The 15935-nt window shown below is 39.9% G+C and overlaps 1 pseudogene; it reads right to left on the bottom strand.

Moving 5' to 3' along the window:
• Positions 1-221: 221 nt before the first annotated feature.
• The window catches only part of LOC149474133 (uncharacterized), a 38408-nt pseudogene continuing 22694 nt past the window's right edge, over positions 222-15935 (bottom strand).

Raw genomic sequence — 15935 nt, 5'->3', positions numbered from 1 at the left:
TAAAAGAGGGTGCATTGGGAAAGGAAGAGGGGAGAGGGAGAGAAAAAAGAAAAGAGGGGATGAAAAGAAAGAGAAAAAGAGCAAGAAAAAAAAAAGAATATTTACCACTGGTGAATACGGGCGATACTTCCAGGAGCTTGAGGCCATACTAAATCTCCCGGGACTAAATAGTGGAAGGGGCGGGGTAAAGGAAAACAAATTCCATCCTAGAAGCAAAAAAGCTAGGAATTTAAGTAAGGGCAAAAATAACCTTTGCCCACAGCAAAGATGGCCGCTGTAGTATCAAGCCGCACTGTGCATGCACGAATCGGCAGCTCTAGGACCTCGGCGGCCAGCTCAGACACGGCGGGCGGGCGTCCGCGCATGCGCACTGCGCCCGAGAAGACGCCGAGACATTCAGAAAAGCCAGAGGAGGGAACAAGCTGGCTCCTATAGGCGAACCAGAAATAAAACAAAACAAAGGCCAAAGGAGGGGGGAAGACAAGATAGAAGCAAACCAACTCCACCTCCTTGCCGATCACTGGGTCGGGGTGAGTGAGTCCAGAGAAGGCTTCCATAGGAAAGTGCTGCGGGAGAAGCAGAATCTGCTGCTTGGAGCCAGGTTTCTGTAATTGCTAGTAGGTTAAGGGAGTGGGAGACAAAAAGGTCATGGACAGAGGTGAGCTTATTACAGACAGAGTGGGCATTCCAGAGTACACATGAAAAAGGGAGGGTGATTTTTAAGAGCATGGGGATTGAGATTAAATTGAGTGGATTGCAGCTATTCCTGGAGGAAGGAAGGTGCCTGGTGTAGGGGTGAGATACTGGAGAACCAGGGTTCAAGGATATATCCCCAGAGGTTAGGAGAAGAAGGAGGGTGGGGAAAGTAAGATGAGAGCAGGGTATATATGAGTGCACATGCCTTCCTGTCCTGGTGTTTGGGTCAGCAGGTGAGTAAAGTATTAGCAGGAGGTGATGAGAGCAGTGGTAGGGATATGGTAGCAGTGAGGGTGATATGTATAAGGTTTGGGGTAGAGCAGAGGGGTAAAGAAAGGAGATTTTGAGAGCAGAAGATAGTAATATGAAAAGGAGTAGAGGGGGCATATTAAAAGGTACATGGAGTGGGAATCAAACTTGTAGGAGATGTTTCGCAGGGTGTTTGCTTGCAGTCCATCCAGCATGCAGTAAATTTCTTTGTTGTATCTTACTGCTGCTTGAGTTATCCTGCTTTAGTTAAACTGCTGTGTTCAACTGCTGTTTTGCACTCCAGCAGAAAATGCACTCAATTAAACTAATGTTCAACTGCTGTTTTGCACTCCAGCAGAAAATGAACTCATGCAGGACAATGCCAACTGTCTGCGACTGTGCCCCCCATCTGTGACCTCCTCCATAAGTTGGTCTACATTTATAAGGAGATGATCAAATGAGCAACTCTTCTCCGCCCCAATTAGGAACTGATAAGGATCACATGAATTTTGGGGGAAGGTTGGTCAAAACCAGACCAGACACAGGCCAAAGTCATAAAAGATGATTGATTCTTTCATCACAGAAAGGCAAAGGAGGTGAGAATCAATCAACACAAACAAATAAAAAGATATACGACTAATTATCCGGAGTATTGCAGAAAGTCAGTGCATAGCAGGGAGAGAGTATAAGGTGGAGATCACACAACAGCATTTACCCTAAGTTTGCAGAAAGTCAGTGCATAGCACAGACACAGTTTAAGGTGGAGATCACATAACAGTATTTACCCTAAGTTTGCAGAAAGTCAGTGCATTGCAGGGAGACAGTTTAAGGTGGAGATCACATAACAGCATTTACCCTAAGTTTGCAGAAAGGCAGTGCATTGCAGGGAGACAGTTTAAGGTGGAGATCACAAAACAGCATTTACCTGTGAAAAAACAGAGAGGACATGATCAGGGGGCTGTGTTCAACTGCTGTTTCACACACCAGCAGAAAATGCACTCACACAGGATAGTGCCCCCCATCTGCTACTGTACCCCCCGTTTGTGACCTCCCCCGTACATAAGATTATAATCGTGGCACCAATGTATCCTATTCTATAGTTATGTTATAACCTGAGATCCCTGTTAGTATTCTTTATTCTAGCCATTTAGTGACTACTTCTGCAAGCTATCTTTCTATTTCGTAAATACTTTTTTCTTTAGGGCTAAGGATAGTACTGGTCAATGTATCACCAGCTCCCTGTTGTGACTTCTGGATCTGTTCAATTTATTTCAGATTTGGCAAGACCTATTGATACTCCTGACATTATCAATGATGTCAGGTCCCATACTGGTTTATTGATTGTTACACAATGCTCTTGCTGCATTTCTGTGATACAATCGAGTATTGTGTTATCCTACACCCTGTGTTCTTATGACTTGTAAGTGTCAAGTAATACATGTACCTAATTGTATGTTAGTGCTTATGTTTTGTACTGGTTTATTCGATATTGTTGTTACTTTAGCGATTTACACGTTCTCGTTCTCATGAGTGGGCCTGAAAACTATCTGTGCTGACAAGTAATTTCTCCCCAACCTCTAGTTCCTGAGGTATTCACCAAAATCTTGACAGGCATCTAAAGACATAGTACTGTCCTGCCAATCCCAATACCCACCTGTTTCTTCTTATTTCTCCACCCCTCCCCTGAAGCCTTTATCTGTTGACTCTCTTTTCTTTCCCCTCGTTTTGGTTTGTTTCCATGCATTCCCTAGTTCTTTAGGCAACCCTTTCCTTATCTTTGCTGATGGGTGTTCCATGGCAGACCTACCCAGATGTCACTTACCTTAATTTCCCTAAACACTCAAGGCTTGAATCAGCCCTTGAAATGGGTTAAAGCTTTTTGATACTTCAGATACAATGTGGGGTTGATTTACTGAAGACAAATAGGCTGTTCACTTTGCAAGTAAATTTGCTTTATAAATGTATTGTGATATTTCACTTTGCAAAGAATACACAAACATGTGTGAAAACATAAAAAAAAACTGATTTTTTTTCTTACAAATGATTGGATGATGGAAGTCAGCAGCATTCACTAAGCCCTGGGGAAAATTCCCTTGCAAAGTAAACAGCTGATTTGCCTCAACCTAAGACATGAAAAAAACAGAGTCATTTTCATAGCTCTACTTCATTCAATATTTTTTTTTGTAAAAAAACAAATCTAGGACTTAGAGAGGTGGTAGTTGCTTTTGGTGGTCTAGTATATGCCTGTGGCCTCTGAATTCCAGACAGATTGGATTTTTTACACAACTTTTACAGGTACTGACAACCCAAACTAAGAGAATGCTGTTGTTATGTTATTTACCCTCAAATGGATCCCCACAACCCTCACCATCTGTTACGACTTTACTCCTAAAGAAGCAAGATCAAAAAAATGTTGCATCTTACTACAAGATAATTATTGATTGATGGATGGAGAAAACATTTTGCTTTAATCCACATGACTCGTTTTCTTGAACAGACCACATTTGTGTATATAACACCACAGTCCCTCAGATCACATCAGTGGTGATTCTTCCCTTAGTATAGTCAGATTATGATGCAGTGGGTCTAGCTTTTTTCCTATCATTACAGCATAAGGGAGAGTTTGTCTGCTCCCTACATGATTTCGTGATTCTTCTGAAACAATGTGGGAGACACATAAAGTGACTATTTGAGGCACTCTAATAAAATAGAAGAAAAAGCTTCGGGGGTCCCATATTAGCTTAAAGCAGATCTTCTCATAGCCTCTCAAGATTTGCAGGTAGACCTGACATTTTACTGGCCACACAACTTAGGGACTTAGGCCCCACACGTTTCTTTTAGGTTATGAGTGGCGGGTGGACATTTATCATCCAACCCTTTTAAGATTTAAAAAACTTTTCATTACCAATTGCACTATTACCAGTTGTACCAACTAGAAGAACCCTGGTACCTCACAGAGAGACTGCATCATTTTGGGTGGACCTTAATCTCCCTACATGACCTCATCTATGGACTTTATAGATGGAGAAGCTTGGAGACCAGCAGGCAATCAAGGCCCTGAAAACCAGGAAAAAAAATAGTCCAGATGGCTTTACCGCTACATGCTATGAAAAGTTCTCAGAGCTTTTACCACCCCACCTGACAAAATTATTTAACAATTTTTGCAAGGGAACCCTACCAACTAGAGACTCTAGTTTCCATGATTTCTTTGACACTTAATCTGCAAGCAGACCATACTTACTCAATGAATTATCATCTCATATCCCTGATCAATATTGATATGAAATTGGTAGCTAAAATCATAGCGACTAGACTAGACTAGACATTTGTTAACATTTGTTAGAAAAAAACAGGTGGGCTTCATTTCAGGACAGCAGTATATAGTATAACACAACAGCGATGCACACCTCTTATGCCTTTGTCCTTGGAAAAAGATGGCAGTTGCTCTGAACCCTGCTAAAATGGTGGTATGTGAATAAGCCAATATTCTTGTGAATGGTTTTTGGAATATATATATATATATACTGTGTATATATAAGAAATAACAGTTTGACACATCCTGTGAAGTTATTTGACGTGTCCACTATTCTCCCCCTAGCCACAAAGGCCATGGTTATCCCAGGCAATTAACACGGTGTATAGGTGTGTGAATAGTTTAGGATAATAAGTCTGATACAGGTAGTCTTAAAAGGCAGTTAGGTGTATACCCAAGTAGGTAAAGGGCACAGTAAAACCAAATGAAGTTAAAGGAGTATTGCAAGGAGTCCAAACCTTTATCAGATAGAGATACATTTAAGACTTTCAATTTTGTGACGTTAACTCGTAATCCAGACAGGTCACCAAAGGGTGATAGCAGGGTCATTAAGTTGAGGAGATCAGTGGATTAGAAAGGCACTGAAGGTTGTCGTCTGCAAAAAGGCAGAGTTTGTAGTGGTAACCAGCCACCTATACACAACAACAGCATCATCATTAAGGTATATGCCAATGGGTAACTAAGATCCACTTATAAAGACAGTAAAAAAGGGATTGGAAGAGGAGAGGGGGAGCGAAGCAAAAAGAGAGGAGAACAGGGAGAGGGCTAAAGAATTAGGCAACCGGACATCTGAGGTGGGTTAGCCAGCTCCTAGGGCATTACAAAGTACATGTGTTCTTGATGGTCCACCCAATAATTTTTTAAGATGGTTTCACATGGGGAGGTTATAATGTCTGAGAACCCAAGGTAAGGTAGAGGACATGTTGGATTCAATAATTGGGGTCAGCACTTTATATATATATATATATATATATATAAAACATCATGTATCTTTCTCCTTTTCATAGTCCTAATATGATGTCTGGAGTTATTGGATTTGTGATATACTACTGTACTTCTGCAATACCGTGTTTGTTCTGATGCATTTTATACTCGGATGTACCGTATACAAATACTGTTTTTGGCCTGTATGTTCTGAAACCCTAATAAACAGATTAAACATACAAAAGAAACCTCCCCCATGAAACCATGTTACTGCAACAGCCAATCTGTGCTAGGCAGCCTTAGAAAGGCAAAAAACTTTCCTGCAGTGATATCCACAGAGGTTTCCTGCTTGCTCCTCCCACAGATAACACGGTGCAGTACTGAGAAAGACAATAGATATCACATGACCAGCATCTAAAAAGAAGCAAATAAAGTATTTGGAAGTATTTTATTAATCTATTCCCCTTACAGTAGTAGCTTATACTCTTAGATTAATTTATATATGTTACATGCTGGCTGTGGATTGATTTATACTTTAAGCTGGCTATACACTGTTTGCATTTTGGGCAGTTCATCAAAAAATGCTGTAAGTGGCTGGCCTAGTCGGCTGCCTCCCATTTGATTTCCCTTAATTGCAAAATCGATGGAGCCAGATGGAAAATTCCCATCCAATAAGATGCAGCCACTGTTCAGGTAATTTGAAAGCTGGTTAGACCAGCTATCAGAATACAGTGATGGCAGCGGAATATATGCACAGTATCATTTGGATGGGGGAATTTTTTTGTTTATATGTGTATGGCCAACTTTACTGCAGAGACCAGCTGTCAGTAAGATGGGAGGTTAGAATGTCTGAGAACCCAGGGTAAGGTAGAGGACATGTTGGATTCAAGCCTTGGGGTCAGCACTTTTGAACTTAGTCAGAGTATTGTTTTGAATAGCTGTGAGTTTACATAAAATACTACGTAGGCTACTCGGCTTTTGACCTCACAAAGGGAATAGTAGCAGACCTCCACACTCAAGTCAGCATCATTTTGGCCACTGTGTGAATATGGGTCATGTGTCTGAACTGGGTGTTCATACAGCAATCCAGTTTTTTGTTCAATAGGGCCGTGTAAGGATCCATGCGAAAAGTAATGCCCACAACTGTATATAGAAGTTGGTGTGTTCTGATCAAGAATCTCTTAAGATTTGGGCAATGCATATACACATATAGAAAGGCACCCACTGCCTGATAACTTTGATGGCAATTTGATGGGTATGTAGGAACCACAGTGCTTTTTTTGTTGGGACGTTTATAATTTTCCTCAACTGCTCCAATGTTGGTTGAGCATTCAGCTGTGTCCATCCAAATCTGAGCCCATCTTCCCTTGGAAGAGGTCTCCAAAACTCCTGTTCCCATTTAGCTGGGGGCAGGGGGTGATTTATGTATAGTTTCCAGAAGAAGGGTATACAAATGAAATGAGGGGTGAACTCTGTGGGTCTCAAGATCTGAAGAAGAAAGTGCTTAATGTGAAGATACTGCAATGCCGCTCTAATGTGAAGGGAATATTCATATTGCAGTGTGTGAAGGATTTCACCCTGTGTAGAACTGCTTCAATAAGTACCTATTCTGTCTGTCCAGGTTTTCCTATCCAGGTGGAAACAGTGGATTGCCCAAGATTGTCATGAGATGGGTATGTCAAGATATCAGGCCATGTACAGTTTTCAGCCAATCTCAAATCTAAAAGGAGTGCCTGGTCACCAGGCATGAGTGAGGTACTCAGTTGGCAAATTGAGTCCCTTGGTAATGTTTCTGGAAGAAAGGGAGTCCCAGACCTCCTTGTGATTTGGCACCATATAGAGCCTGCTTCACTACTTTATAGATCCTCTTCCAGAAAATCTGGAGAATTCACTTCTGTAACAATTCTGTAAGAAATTTAGACAGCAGAGAACTTTCTGCAATGTCTATAATACTTTAAGTGGATAACAAGCATTCTAGGCATGACATTTTCAAATTGATTTATACATTCATTTTCCAGCTTTATAATACTAATGTAATCATGTAAAACTTATAAAACATTTATCTTAGCATGATGTGCGTCACAGTCTGTTGCTTGTAAGATAATGAAAGCCCACCATTGGCTGGTCCTCACTGTGAAAAAACAGAAGAATTAAGCCATCATCTTCCGATTCCATACATGTCTCTGTTCAGGTGACGCCAATGTATTTACCAAGCTTTGTTACCATGGAAACACTGAAGCAGAATGTTTCTAAGAGATGCAGTTCATTTCACATGAATAAGGCTGAAGCTTCGGGAGATCTGTTTAGGAGAAATATGGTAGCTACCTTCAATTATTAAGTATCTTGACTGATATTCAACATTGATTAATAGTTTTACTGATTCTAAGAAGGTTGCATAAATAAAGGAAATCAATAGATCACATAACAGCAAGACTGCGTATTGGCAGGGGAATAAGGGATGCATATATTTAACATGAAGTTAAACCTGACCTGGCCTAAAACTAGGGTTGCCACCTCGTCCCTTTAAACCTGAACACATATTAATTACACAGGTTATGAGGCTAATTTAATGCAGATAAGGCACTAAATTTGCAGAAACACAACAGTCCATTTAACATGATTTCCTATGGGACAGGTTCACATCTCCGCATTTTCACCCGGTGCAATTTTTGGAAAGGGTCAGGGACTTTTCTCAATGCAAATCGTTGCGTTTTTGGTTCTATAGACTTCAATGGAGCCATTGCAGAAAAGCATGTAGTGCATTTTTGATGCGTTTTGCGTTTTAATCTGCCCAGCAAAATGCTGGAAAAAAACGCATATGCAAAAATGCAAAATCAACCACAAAAAAGTACGGCAAAAACAGATCAAATGCAAACTGCATAGGTGTGAACCTAGCCTTAGTCTAGGTTCACACCTGTGCAGGTTCTGTTTGATGCATTTCTGCATTGCGTTTTGTGTTGCATTTTTGCACTTGTGATTTTGCTGCATTTTTTGATGCGTTTTGCTGGGTTTTTTTTTATTTTTTTGTTCTTGTTTCTATGCAGGTTTTCAATGCAAAACGCAGCAAAAACACAATACATGCTTCTCTGCAGCATTCCCATTGAAGTCTATAGAACCAAAAATGCAATGTTTTGCGTTAAAAAAAAGTCCCTGACCCTTTCCAAAGAACACACTTGGTGAAAACGCAGAGATGTGAACCTGTCCCATAGGAAATCATGTTAAATGGACTGTACTGCGTTTCTGCAAAGCGCTGCAGAAAACGCTTAGGCGTGAACCTAGGGTAAGTGAGTTTAATGACCACCTTAATCAGCAACAGATACTGTGTAATTAATATGCTGTCGGTTTTAAAGGGATGAGGTGGCAATCCTACCTAAAACATTCCCAAAATATCAGTAATATTAAAGTGCACATGCCTGTGTGGTCTTCAGATTGAATCCCTGTCAACAAATTAGGATTAGCGTGAACCTAGCCTTAAACATTTCTTATGATACGATACGATACGATACTGTACGATAGTGCTAAAATACCCATGTTCATCTTCAAATTAATTCCTGTAAGAAGCCCTTGAGACCTAGGCTCAAGATATATATGACATCTTGCCATCTGCCCAAGTCGAGAATAAAGTGGAACTAAATCCTCCTATCCTTTACAGCCAAGGAAGCAGCCATAGTATCCTTTCTTCGATCTGCAGTTGAGCTAATGAGATCCAGTTAGCTAATTTTTCTGTCACCCTGCTTCCTACTCCTATCAGCATGTTACCTGTTAGCACATGAACATTGCAAAACAACTGATTGGCCCCTTGTCTTGCTTCTCACTCTCCCAGTCTGAGCTCTGCTGTACAGTGGATTGCATGGCTGATACCAAGTCAGATTCAGGTATTTACAATGCTTGCATTTAAAACATACATTTAAAGATTTATTAGCAAACAGATAAATGCATTATTCTGTATATTCAATATCTGCCTGAAAAAGTGAAATAAAGACTAAGCAAAACAACTGTGTTTATTAGGTACAATGAACAAAACATACATTTCTCTTTGTTTTAGCTGTAGTACCTGAAAGGCCTTTAAATAGGCATTAGAAAGTAAATCTGATATTCAGGCATTTTCCAGATTAGTTTGTGTAAAGGTATTTCTGGTTTAAACAGTTTTTTTTTCATTTAATAATTTTACTGTATTATATTCATTCAGTGACGCTCACTGCAGTTACTCTCATTTGCGGGTAAAGCAGAACTATGGCCTCTCATATAAAAAGAAAATAGGTGCTGCAGCACTTAAAATATAACTAAAGGCATTTTTTTATAGCTTTGGATAGAGTGCAGAAGGATTAGAATGTTTGTCAGGTTTTATTGCTGTCTGTGTCCCCCATTAGAAGATATGTTCTCTCTATTTGTCCTGTTTACCATTATCAGTGAAAGTAAAAGAAAATCCCAAATTTTGGGTGGTCCCTAGAAAAGTAATAGAGGGAAAATCTTCCAATGGGGACACTTGTTCTGGTAACATGGGGGTCCTTAAAGTGGAACTTCACTTTCTCAATCAACATTGACTATTTTGAATTCTTATACTACGAGCAATAGTAAATAGATAGGGAAGTATATTATATTTACTTGTTTTAAACTGTTTACAATTCTTTAGTTATTTAGTTTCCATGCCTGGGCAAATCATGTCATACATCCCAGGAGTCTTCAGGAGGGGAGGAGGGATTTTCTCAGCTAAGCACACCCTCCTGCCTTCATGCTTGAGCTAGATCCATCTGAGGCCAGACTAGGGACGGACTGACCATTTGGAAACTCAGGCACTGCCTGAGAGCTCGGGGTCAGTAGGGGGCCCCATGAGATTCCCCTGGTACCTTTTTCATAAGCTTTTTTGAGTTTGGGCAAGGACACAGGGCCCCATGATCCCCTATTGCCCGGGGGCCCCATGAGTTGTCAGTCTGCCCCTGGGCAAGACGGATTCCAGGAAGTAATTGCTACATGAATCATCTGCCCTTACTCAATATGAACTCAGAATGCTAGGGGATGTTTTTCTCCGCATGGAGAAATGGATGGGGGAGTTTGCTTTCAATATTAAAAATACATTAAATAGCTCTTTTTGGTTTGTGGTGCTCAGTGTAGTTCTGCTTTAAGGAATTCCCATAACCGCTTCCCGTCTACCCTATAGTGGTAATACTGCTACACGGCGGCACGGGCACATATATATACATGATTTTTGCATTAGTGGTTAGGGTACGCACGCACCCTACCCGCACCACTATTTACCACCTCAGCTGTCAATCACCGGGTCTTGGCTGGTGATTACTCGCCGGCACCCGGTGATCAAGGAATATTACCGACAGAGGGAGAGATCTGTAAGCAAACAATACAGTTCTCTCCCCTGTCAGCTCCTGCACACTGCTATGCATGGCTTTGCATAGCAGAGCCATACAAAGCAGTGTGATTACAGTGAAGCACATACACACAGCACACAGTAAAACAGCACACAGGTAACCCTTTGATCGCCCCACATGTTAACCCCTTCCTACTCAGTGCCATTACTACAGTGTCAGTGCTTTATTAGCACTGATCACTTTATTGGTGTCACTGGGGATGTCAGTGACACCAAGTCAGTTCCCCCCCAGTGTCAGAATGCCCGCCGCAGTCCTGCTTAAAGTTGATGATTGCCACCATTACTAGTAAAAATTAAAAATAAAAATCCCAGTATATATACCGCCATTTGTAAATGCTATAACTTTCACGTAAACCAATTTACATGTATTGGGATTTTTTTTTTTTTAGCAAAGACATGTAGCAGAATACATTTTGTCTGAAATTCATGAAGAAATTTGATTTTTTTTTTTTTACTGGACATGTTTAAAGTTTAAAGGTCAAAAATATTGTTTTTTTGTCAAAATTGTCAGTCTTTTTTTTTTCTATAGCGCAAAAAATTAAAAATGCAGAGGTGATCAAATACCACCAAAAGAAAACTCTATTTGTGGGGAAAAAAGGAAGTCAATTTCATTTGGGTATTGCATGACCACACAATTGTCAGTTAAAGTAATGTAGCTCCGTAACACAAAAAATGGCCTGGTCAGGAAGGGGGGTAAATCCTCTGGAGGGCAAGTGGTTAATTTTAAAAGATTTGCTCGCACTTCCTGTTTGGCTATGGAGCAGAAGGTGAAGGGTAATCTCTGCATTGGGACACAGATGGCGAACAAAAAAATGTCAGGGGTTGTAACCCTCCCTAACTTTATCCAAATTTAAAAAAAAAAGTTGTAACTATAGTTTTACTTCTCATCAAGTTTTACCTACTCTTCACCTGTTGATCCTGCCAGTGAAATCCACCTATTTCAGCTTCCTGTGCTGGTGTGGCAACAATACTGCACTGCTCCTGAATTGAGAGTGGAGTTGCCACACATGTAGGCAGTGCCTGCTTTCACTACAGTGGGAAGGGAAAATGTTGTGAGGGATGACGCTATCAACATTGTCACTGCTTATTCACATGCCTGTATTTTGTCATTCAGCAACTGGCCACACCTAGCCCTCCCTACTGCTTTCTGGATTGACAGTACTGCCTCTGCAGTTGAAAACCCTCCCACTGTGAGCTGCAGTGTCTGGGAGGGGGGAGATTCTGTTTTTGGTTTATGCTATGAGGCTTCTGTATTACATAGTAACTGGATTTTATATTTGCTTAGAGTTTTGTATATGAGCCTTCAGTTTTACTTTAACACAAAACCAATACTTTGCTTACCATGTATCTTTAACCACTTCCAGACCGGACACTTTTACCCCCTTCCTGACCAGGGCAATTTTCAGCTTTCAGCGCTATCACGCTTTGAATGACAATTACGCGGTCATGCAATGCTGTACCCAAATGAATTTTTTACCATTTTTTTGAAACAGATAAAGCTTTATTTTGGTGGTATTTATTCACCACTGGGATTTTTATTTTTTTTGCTATGTAAATGAAAAAGTCCAAAAATTTTGAAAAAAAGTGTTTTTTTTATAAAATTTTGCAAATAAATAATATTTCATCATAAATCTTTGCCAAAATATATTCCGTTATCTTTTTAGTAAAAAAAAAAAAAAATCCAAATTAGTTTATAACAAAAATTATAATTTTTAAACATTTTTTTACATTTTTATTTAATTTTTTTATATTATTATTTTTTATTTTTTTTATTTTTTTTTACATACTATCACCCTAGGAGTACAGTGTCACCATGGTGACACTGTACTACTTGTGGGGGGTGATGAAGATTTTTTTTTTTTTTTTTTTACACGTTTATAGATGGCCACCCGACCCTGCAGTGCCACCGTCCGGCCGTTTATATGCAACGGCCGGTCGGGAAGTGGTTAAAGTATGTGTGAACCTTGTCTTGTAAAACAACCCATTCAGTTTAAAATAGAAAGGAAAGGCAAAACATTTGTGTATACATATAAAAAACATTATAAATACTTTTTTTCCTTTTTCTATAAGTGATCACATACCCTCTGTTCTCAGCTGCATAAGGAGCTTAGAGAACTAAGGGAGGATAAACAGCATCACACTGAAATGGCTGTGCAGGGGGAGGCGTGTCAGCACAAGTCTGATCATTAGAGGAGAACAGTTTCCTCCACAGCTAGAGAACTGACCACAATGTGTTCTCATGCCTAGTGTGGTCAGTTTTTAATAGGCAATCAGAAACACTGGCAGGAACACCAGGTATTTCACACAAAGAAAGCAATACATAGAGAACAAAATACCTTTTTCATATAAGTACATGATATAGCAGGCACACAACAAGAATTGGAAATGTTGGATTAACAAATTCTTTAATGATCCACACATAACATATATGTAACAATCAGAAAGCACTTAGTACATTGTAGGAAATGGCTTGTTGTCTTGCTTGGCCCAATCCAAACTAGCTGGTTATGTTACAGCGATTCTAAGGGTTCTTTTTTTTTTTTTGTAAAATAACAAACATATCATACTGTTCATACTGCCTTTCAGCGCTATTACGCTATCACGCTTTGAATGACAATTACGCGGTCATGCAATGCTGTACCCAAATGAATTTTTTACCATTTTTTTGAAACAGATAAAGCTTTATTTTGGTGGTATTTATTCACCGCTGGGATTTTTATTTTTTTTGCTATGTAAATGAAAAAGTCCAAAAATTTTGAAAAAAAGTGTTTTTTTTATAAAATTTTGCAAATAAATAATATTTCATCATAAATCTTTGCCAAAATATATTCCGTTATCTTTTTAGTAAAAAAAAAAAAAATCCAAATTAGTTTATAACAAAAATTATAATTTTTAAACATTTTTTTACATTTTTATTTAATTTTTTTATATTATTATTTTTTATTTTTTTTTACATACTATCACCCTAGGAGTACAGTGTCACCATGGTGACACTGTACTACTTGTGGGGGGTGATGAAGATTTTTTTTTTTTTTTTTTTACACATTTATAGACGGCCACCCGACCCTGCAGTGCCACCGTCCGGCCGTTTATATGCAACGGCCGGTCGGGAAGTGGTTAAAGTATGTGTGAACCTTGTCTTGTAAAACAACCCATTCAGTTTAAAATAGAAAGGAAAGGCAAAACATTTGTGTATACATATAAAAAACATTATAAATACTTTTTTTCCTTTTTCTATAAGTGATCACATACCCTCTGTTCTCAGCTGCATAAGGAGCTTAGAGAACTAAGGGAAGATAAACAGCATCACACTGAAATGGCTGTGCAGGGGGAGGTGTGTCAGCACAAGTCTGATCATTGGAGGAGAACAGTTTCCTCCACAGCTAGAGAACTGACCACAATGTGTTCTCAGTCCTAGTGTGGACCCGAGAAGATCCTCCTCTTCTCGGGTCCCACGCAGGCTCTCCTGGCTCCTCCTGTCTGTTGGGTGCCCCCACAGCAAGCTGCTTCCTATGGGGGCACCTGCTGCTCCATATGTTTATTCACACACAGAGCCTTGGCTTGGCCCCACCCCTTCTCTCTCCTCATTGACTCACTGGCTGTGATTGACAGCAGAGGGAGCCAATGGCCCCAGCTTGATGTCTCAAGCAATGAGGAGGCAGAGACCTGGGGCAGCTGAGGCTGTCATTCACATCGCTGGATCGCGATGAGGCTCAACTAAGTATTGAGAGGACTGGGGGAGATGCTGCGTACAGAAGGTTTTTTACGGTCATGCATAGAATGCATGAAGGTAAAATACCTTCAGCCTTTACTACCAAAGAGCTCAAGCTCTTTCACAAAGAAGGGTTTGCACTATTCTAACAACTGATCAGGTCATTGCAGTTGCTGCAACTGGCTGTTTATAACATTAAAGAAGAACTCTCACAAATTTTTTTTTTAAACATTTAAAAAAATGGACCAAAAGCATATAGCACTTGTTAATCCCAACCCAACTGCGGAGGAAAAGCTCCTCTTTATTTGTGTTAATTCTAGCTGTAGCTCCACCCTATTCTGAAGCCCAATTTACGGGCAGTTCTGTGAGGGTACTAAGCTCTGCCCCTGTCTCAGCTGACTGTTTTGTTACTATTATGAATGAACAATCAGCACTGTTGGGGTCACTCAGTGCTGCGGGGCTGTGTGGCCTTCTGGGAATAGTAGTGCTGGCCTACACAAATCCCCTGCTACCAGAAACCAGCTCTGTCACTAACAAATCCATCTCCTTTCTAGCTGCATTGTCGGGAAGTGGGGCTAAATTGCCTGGCCACCCTGCCTAGGAACAGCTGGACAAATCTGAATGGGGCCCAGTGCTACGTGCACTTGATCTCATGGAAGGTTAAATAAAATTTTAAAAAGTTTAATTAATTACAATGTAGTTCAAAAGCATTGAAAACTTTCTAATAATGTGTCAGTTTTTGTTGTTTTGAGTGGATTTGTATGGTTACATTTATAATCAAATATGAACTATCTAAGCGTATCTATTTTCTTATGCAGAAAGCACACTTGGTTCTTGTGCTGGATATGTTACACAACTCTCTGGGAGGATCAGTGAAAAGGCAAAAAGTCAGCCAGGTTCCCCAGAGCTGCATAAAATCCCTCTGGATCCATACAAATATTATTTGTCAGACACACAAATAGACTCATTCAGTCGTTTGTTCTCTGCTCAGCTGTGACACGGTTTGTTTCTATAGCAACTTGTAGACTGAGCAAGTGCTCAAGGATGTCATTCTCTTCTCTCCTTCTGTGAATACCAAGCACGAAGGGGCGATCTCAACAGCGCCTGCATCAGATATTTTTGGGGAGATATAATATTGGGTCAATTTTTATTTTCAATATATGTATTACACATCAGCGAGGATTCCTATGCCTTTATTGTGATGGTAAATATTTATAGCCCACACACCAGTGAATCTAAAGTAAAATTAGAGGAAATCGGGAGATGGAGACCCCCAATAAGTTCTCCCCCCTTACTAGTAGGATTTATTAGTGCCATGACTCTTAATAATAAGACACTGAAAAATACATTTCCCTAAGTCCTCATGCACACCTGATGTTTTTACAGCTGCTGTTTTTGGCTTTTGACATTTTTTTCTATAGCTAGTAAACCCTCTAGCATGTTATCCTATGTGGCCATGCACACATAGACTGTAATCAACGTTTTTTGGCTGGGACGTTTTTGGCTGGAAAAAAACCCAGGGTTTCTAGAGGAGTTTTTTAGCTGTAAAAATGCTGTAATGCTGAAAAACGTGGCAAAACGCAGTAAAATGCCGCAAACCGACATTTTTGGACTTTTTTTCACCAAAAATAATTGATTATTTTTGGCTAAAAAGATAA

Source organism: Staurois parvus, unplaced genomic scaffold, assembly GCF_062004578.1.
Source record: "Staurois parvus isolate SC_StPar_1 unplaced genomic scaffold, SC_StPar_1.0 ptg000011l, whole genome shotgun sequence".
Classification (NCBI taxonomy): domain Eukaryota; kingdom Metazoa; phylum Chordata; class Amphibia; order Anura; family Ranidae; genus Staurois; species Staurois parvus.
The sequence above is the reverse complement of the archived record's forward strand: the minus strand, read 5'-3'. Positions and strand labels throughout refer to the sequence as shown.